The 21388-nt window shown below is 41.9% G+C and overlaps 14 non-coding genes across 14 annotated transcripts; 6 read left to right on the top strand and 8 right to left on the bottom strand.

Annotated features, from left to right (window-relative positions):
* The first annotated feature begins 6993 nt into the window (after positions 1–6993).
* trnaa-agc (transfer RNA alanine (anticodon AGC)) lies at positions 6994–7066 on the top strand. The gene has a single exon. It is a non-coding gene; the product is annotated as a tRNA-Ala (tRNA).
* Positions 7067–7758: 692 nt separating this feature from the next.
* trnaa-agc (transfer RNA alanine (anticodon AGC)) lies at positions 7759–7831 on the top strand. Its single transcript has one exon. It is a non-coding gene; the product is annotated as a tRNA-Ala (tRNA).
* Positions 7832–8524: 693 nt separating this feature from the next.
* On the top strand, positions 8525–8597 carry trnaa-agc (transfer RNA alanine (anticodon AGC)). The gene has a single exon. It is a non-coding gene; the product is annotated as a tRNA-Ala (tRNA).
* A 693-nt stretch (positions 8598–9290) lies between these two features.
* Positions 9291–9363, top strand: trnaa-agc (transfer RNA alanine (anticodon AGC)). Its single transcript has one exon. It is a non-coding gene; the product is annotated as a tRNA-Ala (tRNA).
* A 576-nt stretch (positions 9364–9939) lies between these two features.
* trnaf-gaa (transfer RNA phenylalanine (anticodon GAA)) lies at positions 9940–10012 on the bottom strand. Its single transcript has one exon. It is a non-coding gene; the product is annotated as a tRNA-Phe (tRNA).
* An 88-nt stretch (positions 10013–10100) lies between these two features.
* On the bottom strand, positions 10101–10174 carry trnai-aau (transfer RNA isoleucine (anticodon AAU)). The gene has a single exon. It is a non-coding gene; the product is annotated as a tRNA-Ile (tRNA).
* Positions 10175–10281: 107 nt separating this feature from the next.
* trnaq-cug (transfer RNA glutamine (anticodon CUG)) lies at positions 10282–10353 on the bottom strand. The gene has a single exon. It is a non-coding gene; the product is annotated as a tRNA-Gln (tRNA).
* A 7152-nt stretch (positions 10354–17505) lies between these two features.
* On the bottom strand, positions 17506–17578 carry trnaf-gaa (transfer RNA phenylalanine (anticodon GAA)). Its single transcript has one exon. It is a non-coding gene; the product is annotated as a tRNA-Phe (tRNA).
* Positions 17579–17666: 88 nt separating this feature from the next.
* On the bottom strand, positions 17667–17740 carry trnai-aau (transfer RNA isoleucine (anticodon AAU)). The gene has a single exon. It is a non-coding gene; the product is annotated as a tRNA-Ile (tRNA).
* A 105-nt stretch (positions 17741–17845) lies between these two features.
* On the bottom strand, positions 17846–17917 carry trnaq-cug (transfer RNA glutamine (anticodon CUG)). Its single transcript has one exon. It is a non-coding gene; the product is annotated as a tRNA-Gln (tRNA).
* Positions 17918–18743: 826 nt separating this feature from the next.
* On the top strand, positions 18744–18816 carry trnaa-agc (transfer RNA alanine (anticodon AGC)). The gene has a single exon. It is a non-coding gene; the product is annotated as a tRNA-Ala (tRNA).
* Positions 18817–19392: 576 nt separating this feature from the next.
* Positions 19393–19465, bottom strand: trnaf-gaa (transfer RNA phenylalanine (anticodon GAA)). The gene has a single exon. It is a non-coding gene; the product is annotated as a tRNA-Phe (tRNA).
* A 267-nt stretch (positions 19466–19732) lies between these two features.
* trnaq-cug (transfer RNA glutamine (anticodon CUG)) lies at positions 19733–19804 on the bottom strand. The gene has a single exon. It is a non-coding gene; the product is annotated as a tRNA-Gln (tRNA).
* An 827-nt stretch (positions 19805–20631) lies between these two features.
* On the top strand, positions 20632–20704 carry trnaa-agc (transfer RNA alanine (anticodon AGC)). Its single transcript has one exon. It is a non-coding gene; the product is annotated as a tRNA-Ala (tRNA).
* The last annotated feature ends 684 nt before the right edge of the window (positions 20705–21388 follow it).

Raw genomic sequence — 21388 nt, 5'->3', positions numbered from 1 at the left:
ACACAGCTTTGTACAAATGGCCTCAACCAAGCGGCTGGTGCTAGGCCACTGTGCTGGACCCCCAGGATGTCCAATCAGACAACGTTTGACGCTCTCCACACCTGGAGTGACTCCGGAGCGCTTCGGTGCCTTAAAGCGCCCATGCGTCAGCTGAGGCTGATGTCGAGGCTGGTAGTTGATGCGCTGTTTATCAACATCCAGGAGAGCTGTCCACAGCTGGATGGCCTCTGTCACCTGCAGGTCAGTGAGGTAAGGAGCCTCACGAAGACCCACCAAATAAGCAGCCAGATCCTGGACCTTGTCCCACCCAGCAATGCCATCAGGTCCAATGACTACTCCCTGGTAAATACAGAATAAATTTAGTATATGTGGAATAAAAAAAGACTAAATCAAATTAAGTTCCTAATGTATCTTACCTGAGCCTCAACAGAGAGACTGTCTCCAGAGTCGGATGGCTGTGACGGCACTGAGGGGGCTCGGCTAGGAAGCTGTCCTTCTCCACCAGCTGATGTGGACGGCTCAGCCAGTGATGCTGGGGACTGAGGCAGAGGCGAAGATGAGGGGCTGTTACTGAGATCACGGCAGGGGTCATCCTCATACAGCACTGGAACTGTGATGTCCTCCATGATCTCCTCCTCGAACCCCTCATCTTGTAGATCCTCGTCATCTACTTCCTCCACCAGCCTGTCTTCCTCCTCTGGGTTCTGGAGCACCGGAGTCAGGGTTTTGCCGGTCTGGCTGTAAAGGTACTCTATTCCCAGCAATTCACCTTAAAGAATAAAACAATAAAAAAAACATATATTAAATAAAACTAATAATAAAGTAAATATTTAGATAAACATTTTGTGAAGTACATTAAAGCTTAATAAATCACTTATATAACAACTAGTTAATGAATTTCTTGCCTGTATATGCTCCAGGAGGGTGATAACGGTTATCCCAGGGCTTCCCCAAGACTGCTCGGCTAAGCCTGTCCACAGCCTCTCTCATGGCACTGCCATATGACCGTATGGAGGATGCTCCTTTTATGGTGCTTTCCATCCGGTCATCATTCCAGCGCATCAAGCCCTCAAGGAGATAGGCCTGAAAATGCGCATCACTGGCACTGGTCCCTGGAAATTAAAATAGTTAAAAATATGTGAAGAATTAATTAACATGTTATTAGGTTATGTACTAACATTTAAATTATTGTCATTATAAACAGAGTTACTTGTCAGGCAAGACAGCTTTGTCAATGCTGATAACATCACAAATGTTATTTAAATGTTTAATAATGTTACATTAAAGCAATGGAAGTTATCACAGTGCTTATATGTTTTACAAAATAAAACGATCCAAATGTATGTAATACCTGGAATAAAACGGTTTAGGTGGAGGTGGAAGGACTCCAAAGATGTAGAGCCACGGGCACACCTGTAACAACACAGCTCCACACTGCCTTTCTTCAGTGTCCCTGTCTTCATGTACAGTGGAAAGTTCTCTGGGTCTTGAATGCACTGTATATGCTTCTGCTGTTCCTTCCATATCTGCTGGATCCGTTCGTGGTCCAGCAGAGGAACACCCAGAGTGTCCTTCCCATGCTCGCTGTCAAAATGGTCCAACAGCTTTCCAATCAGACAGGTGGTCTCCTCCTCACCTCTGGTCCTCCTACGGCAGTGCAGTGCTAGCTCCCTCCGGTTTATGCGAGCACTGAGAGCCGTTTGTGAAATGTGGCCAGTCTTTTTTGCCGCCAGCTCACCTTCCTTTGCCTGGCGAAGAGCGGCCACATCTTCTGGATCCCACTGAAAGATGCACGTGGACAGACGTGCCATGAAGATGCCGTAGAGCGGATGAGCTTCTGTCGTGACACCTGCAGCAAACCGGCGCATAAAATGCCAGATGTCAAGGCGCACTTCAAGCTCATCCCACTCCCGAAACATGATCTTCACCGGAGACTGGCCGTGCTGACTGCAGCAATCTCTGTCCACGTACATTACTTTCGGGGCTGCCTCTCCTGCCTCCCGGTAACGCTTCATCAGCCCGGCCGCCATTGGGTCCAGTCCATGACCCTCGGCAGCTGACAGCACAGAGACAAGGACTTGACCGTGTTCGTTCCCCACATTAGTGCACCAGGCAGCTGTTCCCGCAGCAGCACCTGCAAGTTTCTTTGTGATCTATTAGGAAAAATAAAACTGTGTTAAATATGTACGCACACATATCCATATCTGGCAAATGTCTGGATATAAACATACCTTTTTTGTGGAGTCCATCTTTAGAACACAGCCAAAGACGGAGGTGATTTTGGCTTTGACCTCGTGCAGTCGCCCCAGAACATCCCTGGCATAGACGGCTAACAGCCACTTAGGTTTGGGTATGGCAGGTAAGAGGGGAGGCTCAGCAAACACAGGAGGTTGCACAAGGGAGGACCTTGTGAATGGTTCACAGGCAGTCAGGTACTGCAAGACTCGCTGTGTCCATGCCTCACTGTGTTGCTCCATCAGCTTTTTGAAAAGCTGAGTCACACTGTTGCCCAGTGTCCTCTCCCTCATCATCCTAACTACCCGGTTGTCACATGAGTATCTAAGGAAACAACATTATAATCAGGGAAATGCTTTGTTTGCTAAAAATTAACACAATTAAAACATTGGCATTATGAATTACCTGTATGTCAGCAAAGCTGGGAACTGACTACGGTGGCCAATATCCAGCTGTCCTAAGATGTCCTCGGACCAGGCAGGATACTTCTTTTTGCACCGCTTGCACTCCAGATACTCAGTGGCAAGGTCGTACCAGCCGTCGATGTCGAGGACCTTGCGCACCGTGCGGTAAATTCCAGCAGCTGTTAGTCTGTGCTTACCGCAGCTTAGGCGAACACAGACAAGTGGAAACAACCACATCTTCAGCGGCATCCACAGAAAAAGTGGTCGGCAGAAGAAGAGGTCAGGAGAGGCAGGTGGCTGCGTGTTAATTAGAGGGGGCTGGGGAGGATACCACCAAAGCTTCAGCTGGGACACTAGCTCTGGCTTGCCGGTTTTTAAGTTTGTTTTAAATACAGTGTTCCGGATCCACTCATGCTGGAAAGGGGGAAGCTGATCTTTCCAGTGAACAGGAAGCTCAACTGGTGGCTGATGATGTTGAAGATCTGGTGTTTTTGCTGTTTCCGCTGATGGAGACGGATTGGCACAGGCCTCTGAGTGAATAGTAACAAACAATTTATGGTTAACAATATTATGATGACTGTTGCTTTTGATAGTAAGGTGCCACAAATTATGCCCATGAACAGCCAGTGAAGCAATAGTTTTGGATAAGTATTATTATTAATATGGGTATACTTAGAAATACAAGTTAAGAGAATGGTACTGTTAGGAAGCAAAGAAATTAGTGTGCACTTTATTGATGAAAGGGATATGGAATTAACACAATTCTCTGCGAATGAGAATCATATGAAATGGAGTAAGTAAAATGAGGCATGATTAGTATAAATTATTGAAGCACAAAGACATGAAGCATGCACACAGATACAGTAAGGAAAAACTGCTCAGCTGATAATGACAGCAATGAATCACCACCATCTAAGAGAGTGAGTAATGAAGAGCAAGCGACGTGGAAAAGTTATCTGATGAATGTTCAATAATGATTCGTTCGGAAACGCAAATAAATACACTGAAACCTTTGAACATCCTTAAGGTTTTGAAGAAGTGCACTCAAAGAATGCATCCCGCTTGAGGCATGATGTGACAACTCTGTACTGTAGATAAAAATTTGATTCATTATTTTTTGTAAAAAAAAATACTTAGTGTGTTTTCACAAAATATTCTTATAACATTTTCATTTGTGTCGTGTGCCACACCTGCAAAGAGCTGTGCTTCACATTGTGATGCAGCAAACACCAGTTCTTCATCATCTTCAGCTGTGGATCTGGAAGTGCCTGGAGCATAAATCTTAAAAATATTACTGTGAAAAATACACACAGCCAAATGTACAATACGATGGTGCTTACTTACCAGTAGTAAAAAGCTGCCTTTGGGCCATACGTTTGGCTGGGGGTTCTGCTGTAGGAGGAGATACAGTGGACTGCAGTTTTGGATCTGGAAACAGAAAGTTTGACATAACAATAAATAAACACATATATAACTGCTGTTGGGATAATTCTGTATCATGCTCAGTATTCACTCTCCTACTTACAGGGTTTAACAGGTGACATCAGTTTTTTTGCCAGCTGTGAAGGAGACAAGTGCTTGCCCCTTGCCAACAGCGATTTCACAGTGGCAGTCTGCTGTACACCTGTTTGGATGGCTGCAGGTGGAGGAGCAGGGACACTGGATGCTGCAGGTGGAGGTGCAGAGACACTGGATGCTGCAGGTGGAGGTGCAGAGGCAGCAGCAGAAGCCAGTCTTTTCAGGACATACGTCTTGAAAAGTGCCATGTTGGTTTTTGGCCTGGCATCTGCCTTAACCAGGTACCTGATGAGGGCTTGGGCCTCCTTGCTCTGGTCCTCAAACACATCTTTCATGGACCGGCCCTTAAAGTCACCAAACTCCACCATCAAGCACCCTGTATCTCCTTTTGCCCTGGCTTCTGCTTGCATTTCCTGTTTCCTCTGGTACTTCTCTACTTCTTCTGCAATCTCCCTGATGGAGGAAGTGTACTGAAGAAACAGGTGTTTGTTTTCTGACAAGGGTGTTGTCTGCAGCTTCTCATCAGAAATGCTAAGCACCAGGTACACCGCATACCCCAGAGCATGCTCTAGGAGCCATCTAAATCTTTGGCCCTGGTACTTGCCAAACTGAATCTTGCAGTGAGCCAGAACTAAAAACTGGTCACTGGAGTCTCCACCATTGCTGCTGACGAAAGCAGTGGCCTCTGCCAGCACCTCTTCCTTGGGTTTGGCCCTTCCAGACTCCCTGCGTACAAGGCGCTCTGCCTCTGCAGATGGCCCCAAGAGGAGTCTGCTTGATGTCGCTGATTGGCGGCGGAAAATCGGGTATGCGTACATTTTTTTCTGAAAAAAAAAAACATTAGAGAGAACATTACCTAGAGCAATCAGAAAGATACATGTACATTAAGTGTGAAACAATAATTTAACAAGGTAGATAATCCATATTATTGCAGTAGTAAATATGACCATGACCATAAAATGGACTTCTGGTGAATTTTCTACACATATGCCTAATATATGCATGGTAGTACAACTTAAAATCCATATAAATAAATGAGAAACAACAGAAATTAAAACATTAAGTTATAATATACACATTAAACTCTTAAGTCTTTACATTATGACTTTTATAAATAAAATGTTTGTACTTCAGCTATTTAATATAACTATTCTGTTGTGTAATATATCTGAAAACACAAGTAATAAAATAAACAAAATACAATATATGCTTATAATATTTTTACAATAGATTTATAAAATACAATACAATCTAATTACTAAATATATATCATATATTGTCATGAACAAGTGTTAAACTCAAATGTTTTTAAAGTTTGTGCAGTTGTCTTTATAAATATTACTTTGTTTTACCTAAAATAGAATTATTTTAAAAGTATAGAATTATTTGCTAAATTAAATGTTTAAGAAAAAACTGTTTAACTCTGTATTTCATGCAATTACATTATAAGTAACTGTAACTGTACATTTAAATACAGTAACGTTAGCTTTTTAGAGTGTACACCGCGATTATAGGGCCCAATATTGCTAGGTCGAATGGGGGCATTATTATTCTAAACAAATATCAGAACATTTTGTTTAATCATTTAACCAAATGGCGATGATTCCACCTTTTCTGATCACTAGCGACATGTTGCTCTGTATTTATCATGGGAAACATTACCGTTTTACAAGTTATGAAGAAAACATCTGCCGTAACGTTAACTTTCTGTCGATTGTAACTTATCATTTAACAGAAATACACACAGTATAATAAACTAATAATAAACTAATAATAAAGTAGCGTTACATCTGGCTTACCTGATTCAAAGATGACGATTATAATAAAAGCGTCGTGTGATTGGTCAAAAGTAAGCCATCGAGGAGAAACGCGATTGGTCAAACATACGTCACAGCAAAAAGAAATGCGATTGGTCAAAAGTAAGCCACTGAAGTGAAACGCGATTGGTCGAAATGACGTCAGCGCAAAGACAAACGTGATTGGTCAAAAGTAAGCCACAGGGGTTACACTCTATTGGTCAAAAGTAAGCCACCGAGGTGAGACGTGATTGGCTCATGTGGGCTTACTTTGGGCTTACTTTGGCTCTGTAGACGGGATGCTGCAGGCGCAAGCGAGAGGTAGCGGGATCGATGCCCGCATTCTCCACTTCTGTTTCCTTGCCTTTCACATTTCCTTCATTGCAAAGCTGGCGGCACCTTGAGGGTTGAAAGCAAAACTTCTTAGTTCAGCTTTGCCGGTTACTGCGTAGTACTTAGCATTGCAACACCTCAGAAGCCCTATCAAGTCACAGTTTTCTTTTATTCAGTGGCGCATCCGCAGTGGGACATCAAAGCGCTAAATATATAGCAGAGTGCTGTCGATCAGGCCATTGGAATCATCACCAGAAGCGACGTGACCATCTGGGAGAAGGATAGCGTTTTGGTCAAGTGGAAGCTGGTGGACTTAAGGTTGAAGCAGCTAGGTTTAAACTCGGATCGCTGGATTCAGAGTCCAGAGTGCTAACCATTACACCATGGAACCTCGAGATTGCTGATTGCTGCTGCCCGGGCGGAAGAGAATGAATAAAAAAAAAAACAGCCTTGGAGGAAAGTAGCAGAATGTCAATCCAAAGTGGTGCCAATTTGCATTGTTTCTGAGTAACTCGTCATTCGGCATGCAAGGCTCCTCACACGTTTACTGGAGCAGGACCAGGTAGGGCCTTCAAAAGAAAAGCGCGATATTCCAGGTAATTTGACGACTAAATGGCGGGCAGGGCAAAGAGGCCACCACAGAGCAGATGTGATCTTTTATTATATTTTTTGACCACGTCGAAAAATCGGCCAATTTATGTCACCGAGGGGAATTAGCTCAAGTGGTAGAGCGCTCGCTTAGCATGCGAGAGGAAGCGGGATCGATGCCCGCATTCTCCACTTCTGTTTCCTTGCCTTTCACATTTCCTTCATTGCAAAGCTGGCGGCACCTTGAGGGTTGAAAGCAAAACTTCTTAGTTCAGCTTTGCCGGTTACTGCGTAGTACTTAGCATTGCAACACCTCAGAAGCCCTATCAAGTCACAGTTTTCTTTTATTCAGTGGCGCATCCGCAGTGGGACATCAAAGCGCTAAATATATAGCAGAGTGCTGTCGATCAGGCCATTGGAATCATCACCAGAAGCGACGTGACCATCTGGGAGAAGGATAGCGTTTTGGTCAAGTGGAAGCTGGTGGACTTAAGGTTGAAGCAGCTAGGTTTAAACTCGGATCGCTGGATTCAGAGTCCAGAGTGCTAACCATTACACCATGGAACCTCGAGATTGCTGATTGCTGCTGCCCGGGCGGAAGAGAATGAATAAAAAAAAAAAACAGCCTTGGAGGAAAGTAGCAGAATGTCAATCCAAAGTGGTGCCAATTTGCATTGTGTCTGAGTAACTCGTCATTCGGCATGCAAGGCTCCTCACACGTTTACTGGAGCAGGACCAGGTAGGGCCTTCAAAAGAAAAGCGCGATATTCCAGGTAATTTGACGACTAAATGGCGGGCAGGGCAAAGAGGCCACCACAGAGCAGATGTGATCTTTTATTATATTTTTTGACCACGTCGAAAAATCGGCCAATTTATGTCACCGAGGGGAATTAGCTCAAGTGGTAGAGCGCTCGCTTAGCATGCGAGAGGTAGCGGGATCGATGCCCGCATTCTCCACTTCTGTTTCCTTGCCTTTCACATTTCCTTCATTGCAAAGCTGGCGGCACCTTGAGGGTTGAAAGCAAAACTTCTTAGTTCAGCTTTGCCGGTTACTGCGTAGTACTTAGCATTGCAACACCTCAGAAGCCCTATCAAGTCACAGTTTTCTTTTATTCAGTGGCGCATCCGCAGTGGGACATCAAAGCGCTAAATATATAGCAGAGTGCTGTCGATCAGGCCATTGGAATCATCACCAGAAGCGACGTGACCATCTGGGAGAAGGATAGCGTTTTGGTCAAGTGGAAGCTGGTGGACTTAAGGTTGAAGCAGCTAGGTTTAAACTCGGATCGCTGGATTCAGAGTCCAGAGTGCTAACCATTACACCATGGAACCTCGAGATTGCTGATTGCTGCTGCCCGGGCGGAAGAGAATGAATAAAAAAAAAAAAACAGCCTTGGAGGAAAGTAGCAGAATGTCAATCCAAAGTGGTGCCAATTTGCATTGTTTCTGAGTAACTCGTCATTCGGCATGCAAGGCTCCTCACACGTTTACTGGAGCAGGACCAGGTAGGGCCTTCAAAAGAAAAGCGCGATATTCCAGGTAATTTGACGACTAAATGGCGGGCAGGGCAAAGAGGCCACCACAGAGCAGATGTGATCTTTTATTATATTTTTTGACCACGTCGAAAAATCGGCCAATTTATGTCACCGAGGGGAATTAGCTCAAGTGGTAGAGCGCTCGCTTAGCATGCGAGAGGAAGCGGGATCGATGCCCGCATTCTCCACTTCTGTTTCCTTGCCTTTCACATTTCCTTCATTGCAAAGCTGGCGGCACCTTGAGGGTTGAAAGCAAAACTTCTTAGTTCAGCTTTGCCGGTTACTGCGTAGTACTTAGCATTGCAACACCTCAGAAGCCCTATCAAGTCACAGTTTTCTTTTATTCAGTGGCGCATCCGCAGTGGGACATCAAAGCGCTAAATATATAGCAGAGTGCTGTCGATCAGGCCATTGGAATCATCACCAGAAGCGACGTGACCATCTGGGAGAAGGATAGCGTTTTGGTCAAGTGGAAGCTGGTGGACTTAAGGTTGAAGCAGCTAGGTTTAAACTCGGATCGCTGGATTCAGAGTCCAGAGTGCTAACCATTACACCATGGAACCTCGAGATTGCTGATTGCTGCTGCTCGGGCGGAAGAGAATGAATAAAAAAAAAAAAACAGCCTTGGAGGAAAGTAGCAGAATGTCAATCCAAAGTGGTGCCAATTTGCATTGTTTCTGAGTAACTCGTCATTCGGCATGCAGGGCTCCTCACACGTTTACTGGAGCAGGACCAGGTAGGGCCTTCAAAAGAAAAGCGCGATATTCCAGGTAATTTGACGACTAAATGGCGGGCAGGGCAAAGAGGCCACCACAGAGCAGATGTGATCTTTTATTTTATTTTTTGACCACGTCGAAAAATCGGCCAATTTATGTCACCGAGGGGAATTAGCTCAAGTGGTAGAGCGCTCGCTTAGCATGCGAGAGGTAGCGGGATCGATGCCCGCATTCTCCACTTCTGCTTCCTTGCCTTTCACATTTCCTTCATTGCAAAGCTGGCGGCACCTTGAGGGTTGAAAGCAAAACTTCTTAGTTCAGCTTTGCCGGTTCCTGCGTAGTACTTAGCATTGCAACACCTCAGAAGCCCTATCAAGTCACAGTTTTCTTTTATTCAGTGGCGCATCCGCAGTGGGACATCAAAGCGCTAAATATATAGCAGAGTGCTGTCGATCAGGCCATTGGAATCATCACCAGAAGCGACCATCTGGGACAGTGATCACCAAACTTGTTCCTGGAGGGCCGGTGTCCTGCAGATTTTAGTTCCAACCCTAATCAAACACACCTGACCAAGCTAATCAAGGTCTTACTGGGTATACTTGAAACATCCAGGCAGGTGTGTTGAGGCAAGATGGAGCTAAACCCTGCAGGGACACCAGCCCTCCACGACCAGGATTGGTGACCCCTGATCTGGGAGAAGGATATCGTTTTGGTCAAGTGGAAGCAGGTGGACTTAAGGGTGAAGCAGCTAGGTTTTTTGGATGAGTTTCGGTCACCTGACCTTCATGCCAAAAACAGAACTACCACACTGCTTTGCCGAAACCCGGGATCGAACCAGGGACCTTTAGATCTTCAGTCTAACGCTCTCCCAACTGAGCTATTTCGGCTTCGTTGACTCAGCTTTCCTGCAACATGCATGTCTGTGAGACCGATCAGAGCCTTAAAATGCCTCTGTGTCCTAAGACAGTAAAAGTTTGGCCAATACGGGGCTCGAACCCGCGACCTTGGCGTTATTAGCACCACGCTCTAACCAGCTGAGCTAACCGGCCACTTTCAGCTCACATTACTACAAAGCCCAGACTAACTGTCATTCTCCAGACACTCAATGGGATTAGCATGATATTGCAGCTTTTTTGAGCAGTGCTGGCAAAAAGCCAGGTTCCACCGAGATTTGAACTCGGATCGCTGGATTCAGAGTCCAGAGTGCTAACCATTACACCATGGAACCTTTAGGCTACTGAATGCTGCTGCCCGGGCGAAAGAGAATGAATAAAAAAAAAAACAGCCTTGGAGGAAAATAGCAGAATGTCAATCCAAGGCGGTGCCAATTTGCATTGTTTCTGAGTAACTCGTGATTCGGCATGCAGGGCTCCTCACACGTTTACTGGAGCAGGACCAGGTAGGGCCTTCAAAAGAAAAGCGCGATATTCCAGGTAATTTGACGACTAAATGGCGGGCAGGGCAAAGAGGCCACCACAGAGCAGATGTGATCTCTTATTTTATTTTTTGACCACGTCGAAAAAGCAGCCAATGAACAGCACCGAGGGAAATTAGCTCAAATAGTAGAGCGCTCGATCAGGCCATTGGAATCATCACCAGAAGCGACGTGACCATCTGGGAGAAGGATAGCGTTTTGGTCAAGTGGAAGCTGGTGGACTTAAGGTTGAAGCAGCTAGGTTTAAACTCGGATCGCTGGATTCAGAGTCCAGAGTGCTAACCATTACACCATGGAACCTCGAGATTGCTGATTGCTGCTGCCCGGGCGGAAGAGAATGAATAAAAAAAAAAAAAAACAGCCTTGGAGGAAAGTAGCAGAATGTTAATCCAAAGTGGTGCCAATTTGCATTGTTTCTGAGTAACTCGTCATTCGGCATGCAGGGCTCCTCACACGTTTACTGGAGCAGGACCAGGTAGGGCCTTCAAAAGAAAAGCGCGATATTCCAGGTAATTTGACGACTAAATGGCGGGCAGGGCAAAGAGGCCACCACAGAGCAGATGTGATCTTTTATTATATTTTTTGACCACGTCGAAAAATCGGCCAATTTATGTCACTGAGGGGAATTAGCTCAAGTGGTAGAGCGCTCGGCCATACCACCCTGGGTACGCTAGAGGGAGTTAGTGTGCAAACAGGAAGTGAAAGGCTGCAGACGGGAGAGAAAGGCTCTCCTTTTCTTTTGTTGTTTTATTTAGTTTTTTTTGGGTGTTTAATATAGTTTAAGGAGTTATTATTTTTATTTTTGGAGTTTAAACCACCTGACAGCAGCACATGTGCTAGCTGGAAGGTGGTTATTCACTTTTTTTGCTTGGATTTTTTTGGGACAATGGAAAGCACAAAGGACAAAATCACTGGACTTTCGGGCAAAACAAGAGGAGAAAATAACACAGAGATGGATGGTGAAAAGCAAAGAGGAGACGACACGGGAGTACGAGAGGGAAAACAGATGGGAAACAACACAGCACGAGGAGGAGAAACAAACATGGCTAACATGGAACGACAAGAAAATCAGCAACAGGAAAGACAACATGAAAGGAGAGGAAAGAAGTACTTGAAGGAAGCAACTGTAATACTAAACGTGGACAAAGTAAAAGAGGTGAGAGTTTCAGACATTATTAAGGCGTTAACAGAAAAATGTGGACATGGGAGAATTTTGGCAATAAGACCGAGAAAGGACAAAGAATATGAAATAACTTTAGAAGAGGAAGAAACTTGTGACAAACTGATTGATGGACTAACAATAAATGAAGAGAACTGTGAAGTTAAAATGTTACAAAACAGAGACTATGTTGTCTCCTTTATGCACTTGCCTGTTTATCTGGAGGATAGTGTAATATTAGAAAAATTGGATGGATGGGGTGTTAGCCCCTTATCAAAAATTAAAAGGAGGACATATCCGGGCACTGAGATTGAGGATGGGACAAGGTTCATTAAGACACGGTTTCCCAAGGAGGTGGCTTCGCTTCCATATAGCACGAAGTTTGAAACGGCAGAAGGACCACAATATTTCCGGGTGATGCACAGCCACCAAGTTAAGACTTGTAGGCTGTGTATGAGCCCGGAGCATGTGATGAAGGACTACCCAGACTTTAGGTGCTTTAAGTGCGAAGAAAGAGGACATTTTGCAAGAAACTGTGATGCAATTAAATGCCCGGAATGCCTCCAAATTTTAGCAAAATGTGAATGTTGGATGGAGGCAGAGGAAGGAGAAGAAAGAAACCAGATAAGCAGGCAAGTGCATAAAGTAAACAATGTAGAACAAAATGAAGGAGAAGAACAAGCTGGAGTTTTACAACCAAAAGACTTACCGAAAGAGAAACAAAATGGAAAAGAAATTCAAGAGGATAAGAAAATGCATGAGAGGAATAATGAAGATGACATTTTTTGTGAAGAAAGACATGAAGAAGAGAGAGGAAAAATGCAAAATGAAGCAAATGAAAGACTGATATTGGAAGAAAGGGAGAGGCAAACGCTTTTCAAAGAAAAGGAAAAAAGAGAAGAAGAGGATAATGAAAACATAGAAATGGAAACAATGGACAATTCTCAGATGTGTGGAGACAATGAGGTGAAGACTGGACAAAGAAATGAAGAAAAAAGTAATGAAATTGGAAGAGAAGAAGAAATTAAAATGGACAGAGAGGAGAGAAGAACAATTCGAAGAAGGACATTAAAGATTAAACCTAATCTAGAAAGTACAAAGAGAAAATTGACTACAAGAATGAAAAACATGAACAGATATGAAGTGTTAAAGGAAATGGAGGGAGATGATGAGTAATAATGATTTTTAGGTTTTTAATTTTATCTTTATTTCTTTTAATGGTTTTAAAATGTGTATCTTTTAATGCAAGAGGTATGATGGAAAAAGGGAAATTCGAGAAAATAAGAGAAAAATGTAAAAATAAGGACATGATAGTATTACAAGAAACAAACTGGAAAGATTATGTAATGGAAGATTTTAAAAAGAAGTGGGAGGGGGATATCTTATATAACAATGGTGATGGTAAATCTGGAAGAGGGGTGGCATTTTTATTAAAAAAAGATGTTTTTAATATTAAAAAAATCGTGTATAAAGACAATAATGGAAAGTGTTTAGTGATAGAAGTAAACTATGAAGGACAAGAAATGATTATAGCCAATATACATGCACCTACGGAAGAGAAAGATAAAAAAGAGTTTTTTAAGATTTTAAATAAGGTAATTGAGAGACATAAAAAAATAATAATGGTAGGAGATTTTAATACAGTTTTTAATAAACAAGACATGGCAGATGGAATGGTTTTTAAATCTGACACAGCAAGGAAAGAACTAAAGGAGATAATAAAAGAAAATAATTTAATAGACATATGGAGGGAAAATAACAAAGAAAAAAGAGAGTTTTCAAGGAGACAAATAGTTGGAGATTTTATATGTCAAACAAGAATAGATTTTATATTATGTACTAGGAATATTGAGAATTTTATAGAAAACATACAGTATGAAGAGAACAGTTTTAGTGATCATAAGCTCTTGCATTTTAAAGTGAATGTAGATAACATACAAAAAGGACCAGGAACTTGGATTTTAAACACAACCATTTTAAAAAATGAAGATTATGTTCAAAAAGTCAAAGAAATAATAGAGAAAGAAAAAGAAAATAGAATGTATGATGAAGATAAAAGGATATGGTGGGAAAACACAAAATACCAAATAAGAAAATACACAATCAAATATTGCGCAGTACTACAAAGATGTAAAAAGTATACAGAAAAAGAAGTTTAAAAATCCTTAGAAAAAGAATTAAACAAAGAAAATAAAGATATTGAAAAAATCAAAGAAATAGAGCAAAAATTAAGAGATTTAGAAGAAGACAAATATAAGGGGGCAATGTTGAGGAGCAGATCTAAATACACAGTAGAAGGGGAAAAATGCACGAAATTCTTTTTTGATTTAGAGAAGCAAAGAGGTAAAGCAGGAATACTAAAGGAAATTAAAGGGAGAAATGGAAAAATTGTGAAAGGAAACATAGAAATACTAGAAGAAATCAAACATTTTTATGAAGATCTTTTTGAAGCAAAAGGTATTGATGAAGAAAAAGAAAGGAAGATTCTAAATTATATAAAAGTAAAATTAGAAAAAGATGACAACAAAGAATGTGACAGAGAAATAGATGAAGAAGAGATTGAAATTGCAATAAATCAACTAAATAAAAAGAAAAGTCCAGGTATAGATGGAATAGGAAATGAATTTTATATTGTTTTTAAAGATATTTTAAAAGGAATACTAAAAGAAGTTTTTAAAGGAATTTTTAAATGTAAAGAGATGAATGAAAGAATGGGGATGGGATTAATGAAGTTAATATATAAAAGAAAAGGAGCAAAAACTGAATTACAAAATTATAGACCAATAACAATGTTAAATACAGATTTAAAGATTTTAGCAAAAGTTTTAGCGAATAGATTAAAGGAAGTAATGCCTAAATTAATTAAATCAAACCAAGCATATGCAATAAAAGGGAGAGATATTGCAGATGTAACAATGAGTATTAAAAGCACAATAGATTATATACAAGAAAAGAAGATGAATGGTTTTTTAATTAGTGTAGATTTTGAAAAGGCTTTTGACAGAGTAGAACATACTTACTTATTTGATGTGCTCAAAACATTTGGATTTGGAGAGAATTTTATTAATTGGATTAAAATTTTATATAAAGGGGCTTTAACAAAAGTAAAATGCAATGGTTTTTTAACAGATTGTTTTAAAATTACAAGATCAATTAGACAAGGATGTCCTCTTTCAGCGCTATTATATTCCCTAGTCGCAGAACCTTTAGGGTTAGCAATAAAACAAGAAACTAAAATTAAAGGAATAAAAATAGAAGAAGAGGAGGATGAAGGAAAAATATACCAGTATGCTGATGATACAACAATAATAGTGAAGGAGAAAAAGAGTGTAAAAGAAGCCATGAAAAAAGTACAGGAGTTTTGTAAGGGAACAGGAAGCAAAATAAATGAAAATAAAACACAATATATGAGGTTTGGTAAAGCAGATATTTTAACAGATTGTTTTCAATTTAGAGAAGTAGAAGAGCTGAAAATTTTAGGAATTTTAATTGGTAAAAATGAAAGAAAAGCAACAGAAAAGATGTGGGATGATCTAATAAGAGGAATAGAATCAAGATTAAATTTCTGGAGGATGAGAGAACTTTGCTTAAAGGGGAAAGCCTTAATTTTAAATGTTTTAATGACATCAAAGCTATGGTATAAATTATATGTAACAGAAATGCCATGTTGGATAGAAGGGAGATTGAAAAAGTGTGTTCAAGATTTTTTATGGGAGGGGAAACCCCCAAGAATTGCGTACAATACAATAATTGGAGCAACAGAAGAAGGAGGGATAGGATTGATGGATATTAAACAAAGAAAGAATTGTCTTAGAATCAAAATAGTTAAAAAGCTTTTACAAGAGGAGAACTCAACAGAATGGAAAAAAGTTATGAAATATTTTTTAAACAAAGTTGGCAATTTTAACTTAGGAGAAGACATTCTTTGGTTAAAAACAAAAAACTGGATGACGGAAAAGTTACCAGGGTTTTATCAAGAAATTTTAAGTGCATGGGGGAAATTTTTAGACGGAGTATTTTATCAAGTAAAGGGAAGAGAAAACTTGTTAAATCAACCTTTGTTTTTAAATAAAAGTATTTTAAAAGAAGGGAAGGAACTATTTTTTAAAAAATGGATGGATGTAGGGATTTTAAGAATAAGGGATGTTCTTTATGAATTCAAAAAGGGATTTTTAACTAAGCAATATATAGTCGACTTAATGGAAGAAGCTAAAGAGGAATACAGTGTAAAGGAAATAGAAAATAAACTTGAAACGGTCAAAGGTGCCATACCAAAAGAATGGATTACAAGAATAGAAAATATGGAAGAAGGTGGGAATGAAAAAATCATACATGTCAATTTAAAAGGAAAGCTTTGTGATTTTAAAGATTGTTTACTGAAAGACTTTTATGTGTATTTTAGAGATAGTGTATTTCAAGAACCAATAGCAAATAACTTTTGGGTACAAAGATTGAATAGTGTGAAAAAGGAAAATATATGGAAAAACATGAGAGGGAAAATAATAGAAACAAGATTGGAATGTTTTGAATATTTTATAAGACACAAGGCAATTTTTACTGAGTGCATTTTAACAAAGATACAGAGAGAACCAAATGCAACATGTAAGGTATGTTTTCAAGAAGATGAAGGAATTTTACACCTGTTTTTATACTGTAAAGAATTAGAATGTTTTTACATGAAATGCCAAAAAATGCTAAAAGATTTATTAAAAGATTGGGATGAAGAACAATTGGAATGGAATACTCTAGTGATGTTCGGATGGAATATGGAAAACAAAAACAAAAAGTTTGTAAATCTTCTTATAATGATGATTAAAAAATGTGTGTGGGAAAGAAGAAATGTAGCAAAACAGGAAAAAGTTGTTTTAAATGTGTGGAATATACTAAAACGAAAAATGGAAAGTTACATAAAAAGTCTGTACTGGTATTTTAAAGGAGAAGATATGTTACCAAGCTTTTATGATGTGTTTAATGATGAAGTGTATAATGTTTTAAATGGTTTAAAGTGGAAAATGCCCAAAGAGGATGTTATTTTATGAAGAATGTTTATTTTAATGTATTTGTTTTGTGAAATTTCTTGAAGTATTTGAATGTTAATGTGATAAGTTTTTGAATAAAGAAAAAAAAAAAAAAAGAAAAAAAAAAAAAAAAAAAAAAAGAGCGCTCGCTTAGCATGCGAGAGGTAGCGGGATCGATGCCCGCATTCTCCACTTCTGTTTCCTTGCCTTTCACATTTCCTTCATTGCAAAGCTGGCGGCACCTTGAGGGTTGAAAGCAAAACTTCTTAGTTCAGCTTTGCCGGTTCCTGTGTAGTACTTAGCATTGCAACACCTCAGAAGCCCTATCAAGTCACAGTTTTCTTTTATTCAGTGGCGCATCCGCAGTGGGACATCAAAGCGCTAAATATATAGCAGAGTGCTGTCGATCAGGCCATTGGAATCATCACCAGAAGCGACCATCTGGGACAGTGATCACCAAACTTGTTCCTGGAGGGCCGGTGTCCTGCAGATTTTAGTTCCAACCCTAATCAAACACACCTGACCAAGCTAATCAAGGTCTTACTGGGTATACTTGAAACATCCAGGCAGGTGTGTTGAGGCAAGATGGAGCTAAACCCTGCAGGGACACCAGCCCTCCACGACCAGGATTGGTGACCCCTGATCTGGGAGAAGGATATCGTTTTGGTCAAGTGGAAGCAGGTGGACTTAAGGGTGAAGCAGCTAGGTTTTTTGGATGAGTTTCGGTCACCTGACCCTCATGCCAAAAACAGAACTACCACACTGCTTTGCCGAAACCCGGGATCGAACCAGGGACCTTTAGATCTTCAGTCTAACGCTCTCCCAACTGAGCTATTTCGGCTGCCTTGACTCAGCTTTCCTGCAACATGCATGTCTGCGAGACCGATCAGAGCCTTAAAATGACTCTGAGTCCTAAGACAGTAAAAGTTTGGCCAATACGGGGCTCGAACCCGTGACCTTGGCGTTATTAGCACCACGCTCTAACCAGCTGAGCTAACCGGCCACTTTCAGCTCACATTACTACAAAGGCCAGACTAACTGTCATTCTCCAGACTCCAAGGGATTAGCATGCTATTCCAGCTTTTTTGAGCAGTGCTGGCAAAAAGCCAGGTTCCACCGAGATTTGAACTCGGATCGCTGGATTCAGAGTCCAGAGTGCTAACCATTACACCATGGAACCTTTAGGCTAATGAATGCTGCTGCCCGGGCGGAAGAGAATGAATAAAAAAAAAACAGCCTTGGAGGAAAATAGCAGAATGTCAATCCAAGGCGGTGCCAATTTGCATTGTTTCTGAGTAACTCGTGATTCGGCATGCAGGGCTCCTCACACGTTTACTGGAGCAGGACCAGGTAGGGCCTTCAAAAGAAAAGCGCGATATTCCAGGTAATTTGACGACTAAATGGCGGGCAGGGCAAAGAGGCCACCACAGAGCAGATGTGATCTTTTATTTTATTTTTTGACCACGTCGAAAAAGCGGCCAATGAACTGCACCGAGGGAAATTAGCTCAAATAGTAGAGCGCTCGATCAGGCCATTGGAATCATCACCAGAAGCGACGTGACCATCTGGGAGAAGGATAGCGTTTTGGTCAAGTGGAAGCTGGTGGACTTAAGGTTGAAGCAGCTAGGTTTAAACTCGGATCGCTGGATTCAGAGTCCAGAGTGCTAACCATTACACCATGGAACCTCGAGATTGCTGATTGCTGCTGCCCGGGCGGAAGAGAATGAATAAAAAAAAAAAAAAACAGCCTTGGAGGAAAGTAGCAGAATGTCAATCCAAAGTGGTGCCAATTTGCATTGTTTCTGAGTAACTCGTCATTCGGCATGCAGGGCTCCTCACACGTTTACTGGAGCAGGACCAGGTAGGGCCTTCAAAAGAAAAGCGCGATATTCCAGGTAATTTGACGACTAAATGGTGGGCAGGGCAAACAGGCCACCACAGAGCAGATGTGATCTTTTATTATATTTTTTGACCACGTTGAAAAATCGGCCAATTTATGTCACCGAGGGGAATTAGCTCAAGTGGTAGAGCGCTCGCTTAGCATGCGAGAGGTAGCGGGATCGATGCCCGCATTCTCCACTTCTGCTTCCTTGCCTTTCACATTTCCTTCATTGCAAAGCTGGCGGCACCTTGAGGGTTGAAAGCAAAACTTCTTAGTTCAGCTTTGCCGGTTCCTGCGTAGTACTTAGCATTGCAACACCTCAGAAGCCCTATCAAGTCACAGTTTTCTTTTATTCAGTGGCGCATCCGCAGTGGGACATCAAAGCGCTAAATATATAGCAGAGTGCTGTCGATCAGGCCATTGGAATCATCACCAGAAGCGACCAACTGGGACAGTGATCACCAAACTTGTTCCTGGAGGGCCGGTGTCCTGCAGATTTTAGTTCCAACCCTAATCAAACACACCTGACCAAGCTAATCAAGGTCTTACTGGGTATACTTGAAACATCCAGGCAGGTGTGTTGAGGCAAAATGGAGCTAAACCCTGCAGGGACACCAGCCCTCCACGACCAGGATTGGTGACCCCTGATCTGGGAGAAGGATATCGTTTTGATCAAGTGGAAGCAGGTGGACTTAAGGGTGAAGCAGCTAGGTTTTTTGGATGAGTTTCGGTCACCTGACCCTCATGCCAAAAACAGAACTACCACACTGTTTTGCCGAAAACCGGGATCGAACCAGGGACCTTTAGATCTTCAGTCTAACGCTCTCCCAACTGAGCTATTTCGGCTGCGTTGAGTCAGCTTTCCTGCAACATGCATGTCTGTGAGACCGATCAGAGCCTTAAAATGCCTCTGAGTCCTAAGACAGTAAAAGTTTGGCCAATACGAGGCTCGAACCCTCGACCTTGGCGTTATTAGCACCACGCTCTAACCATCTGAGCTAACCGGCCACTTTCAGCTCACATTACTACAAAGCCCAGACTAACTGTCATTCTCCAGACTCCAAGGGATTAGCATGCTATTCCAGCTTTTTTGAGCAGTGCTGGCAAAAAGCCAGTTTCCACCGAGATTTGAACTCGGATCGCTGGATTCAGAGTCCAGAGTGCTAACCATTACACCATGGAACCTTTAGGCTACTGAATGCTGCTGCCCGGGCGGAAGAGAATGAATAAAAAAAAAAAACAGCCTTGGAGGAAAATAGCAGAATGTCAATCCAAGGCGGTGCCAATTTGCATTGTTTCTGAGTAACTCGTGATTCGGCATGCAGGGCTCCTCACACGTTTACTGGAGCAGGACCAGGTAGGGCCTTCAAAAGAAAAGCGCGATATTCCAGGTAATTTGACGACTAAATGGTGGGCAGGGCAAAGAGGCCACCACAGAGCAGATGTGATCTTTTATTTTATTTTTTGACCACGTCGAAAAAGCGGCCAATGAACAGCACCGAGGGAAATTAGCTCAAATAGTAGAGCGCTCGATCAGGCCATTGGAATCATCACCAGAAGCGACGTGACCATCTGGGAGAAGGATAGCATTTTGGTCAAGTGGAAGCTGGTGGACTTAAGGTTGAAGCAGCTAGGTTTAATCTCGGATCGCTGGATTCAGAGTCCAGAGTGCTAACCATTACACCATGGAACCTCGAGATTGCTGATTGCTGCTGCCCGGGCGGAAGAGAATGTTTAAAAAAAAAAAAAACAGCCTTGGAGGAAAGTAGCAGAATGTCAATCCAAAGTGGTGCCAATTTGCATTGTTTCTGAGTAACTCGTCATTCGGCATGCAGGGCTCCTCACAAGTTTAATGGAGCAGGACCAGGTAGGTCCTTCAAAAGAAAAGCGCGATATTCCAGGTAATTTGACGACTAAATGGCGGGCAGGGCAAAGAGGCCACCACAGAGCAGATGTGATCTTTTATTATATTTTTTGACCACGTCGAAAAATCGGCCAATTTATGGCACCGAGGGGAATTAGCTCAAGTGGTAGAGCGCTCGCTTAGCATGCGAGAGGTAGCGGGATCGATGCCCGCATTCTCCACTTCTGTTTCCTTGCCTTTCACATTTCCTTCATTGCAAAGCTGGCGGCACCTTGAGGGTTGAAAGCAAAACTAATTAGTTCAGCTTTGCCGGTTCCTGTGTAGTACTTAGCATTGCAACACCTCAGAAGCCCTATCAAGTCACAGTTTTCTTTTATTCAGTGGCGCATCCGCAGTGGGACATCAAAGCGCTAAATATATAGCAGAGTGCTGTCGATCAGGCCATTGGAATCATCACCAGAAGCGACGTGACCATCTGGGAGAAGGATAGCGTTTTGGTCAAGTGGAAGCTGGTGGACTTAAGGTTGAAGCAGCTAGGTTTAAACTCGGATTGCTGGATTCAGAGTCCAGAGTGCTAACCATTACACCATGGAACCTCGAGATTGCTGATTGCTGCTGCCCGGGCGGAAGAGAATGAATTAAAAAAAAAAAACAGCCTTGGAGGAAAGTAGCAGAATGTCAATCCAAAGTGGTGCCAATTTGCATTGTTTCTGAGTAACTCGTCATTCGGCATGCAGGGCTCCTCACACGTTTACTGGAGCAGGACCAGGTAGGGCCTTCAAAAGAAAAGCGTGATATTCCAGGTAATTTGACGACTAAATGGCGGGCAGGGCAAAGAGGCCACCACAGAGCAGATGTGATCTTTTATTATAATTTTTGACCACGTTGAAAAATCGGCCAATTTA

This window comes from Danio rerio, chromosome 3 (genome assembly GCF_052040795.2).
Source record: "Danio rerio strain M-AB ecotype USA chromosome 3, GRCz13ab, whole genome shotgun sequence".
Lineage (NCBI taxonomy): Eukaryota > Metazoa > Chordata > Actinopteri > Cypriniformes > Danionidae > Danio > Danio rerio.
The sequence above is the reverse complement of the archived record's forward strand: the minus strand, read 5'-3'. Positions and strand labels throughout refer to the sequence as shown.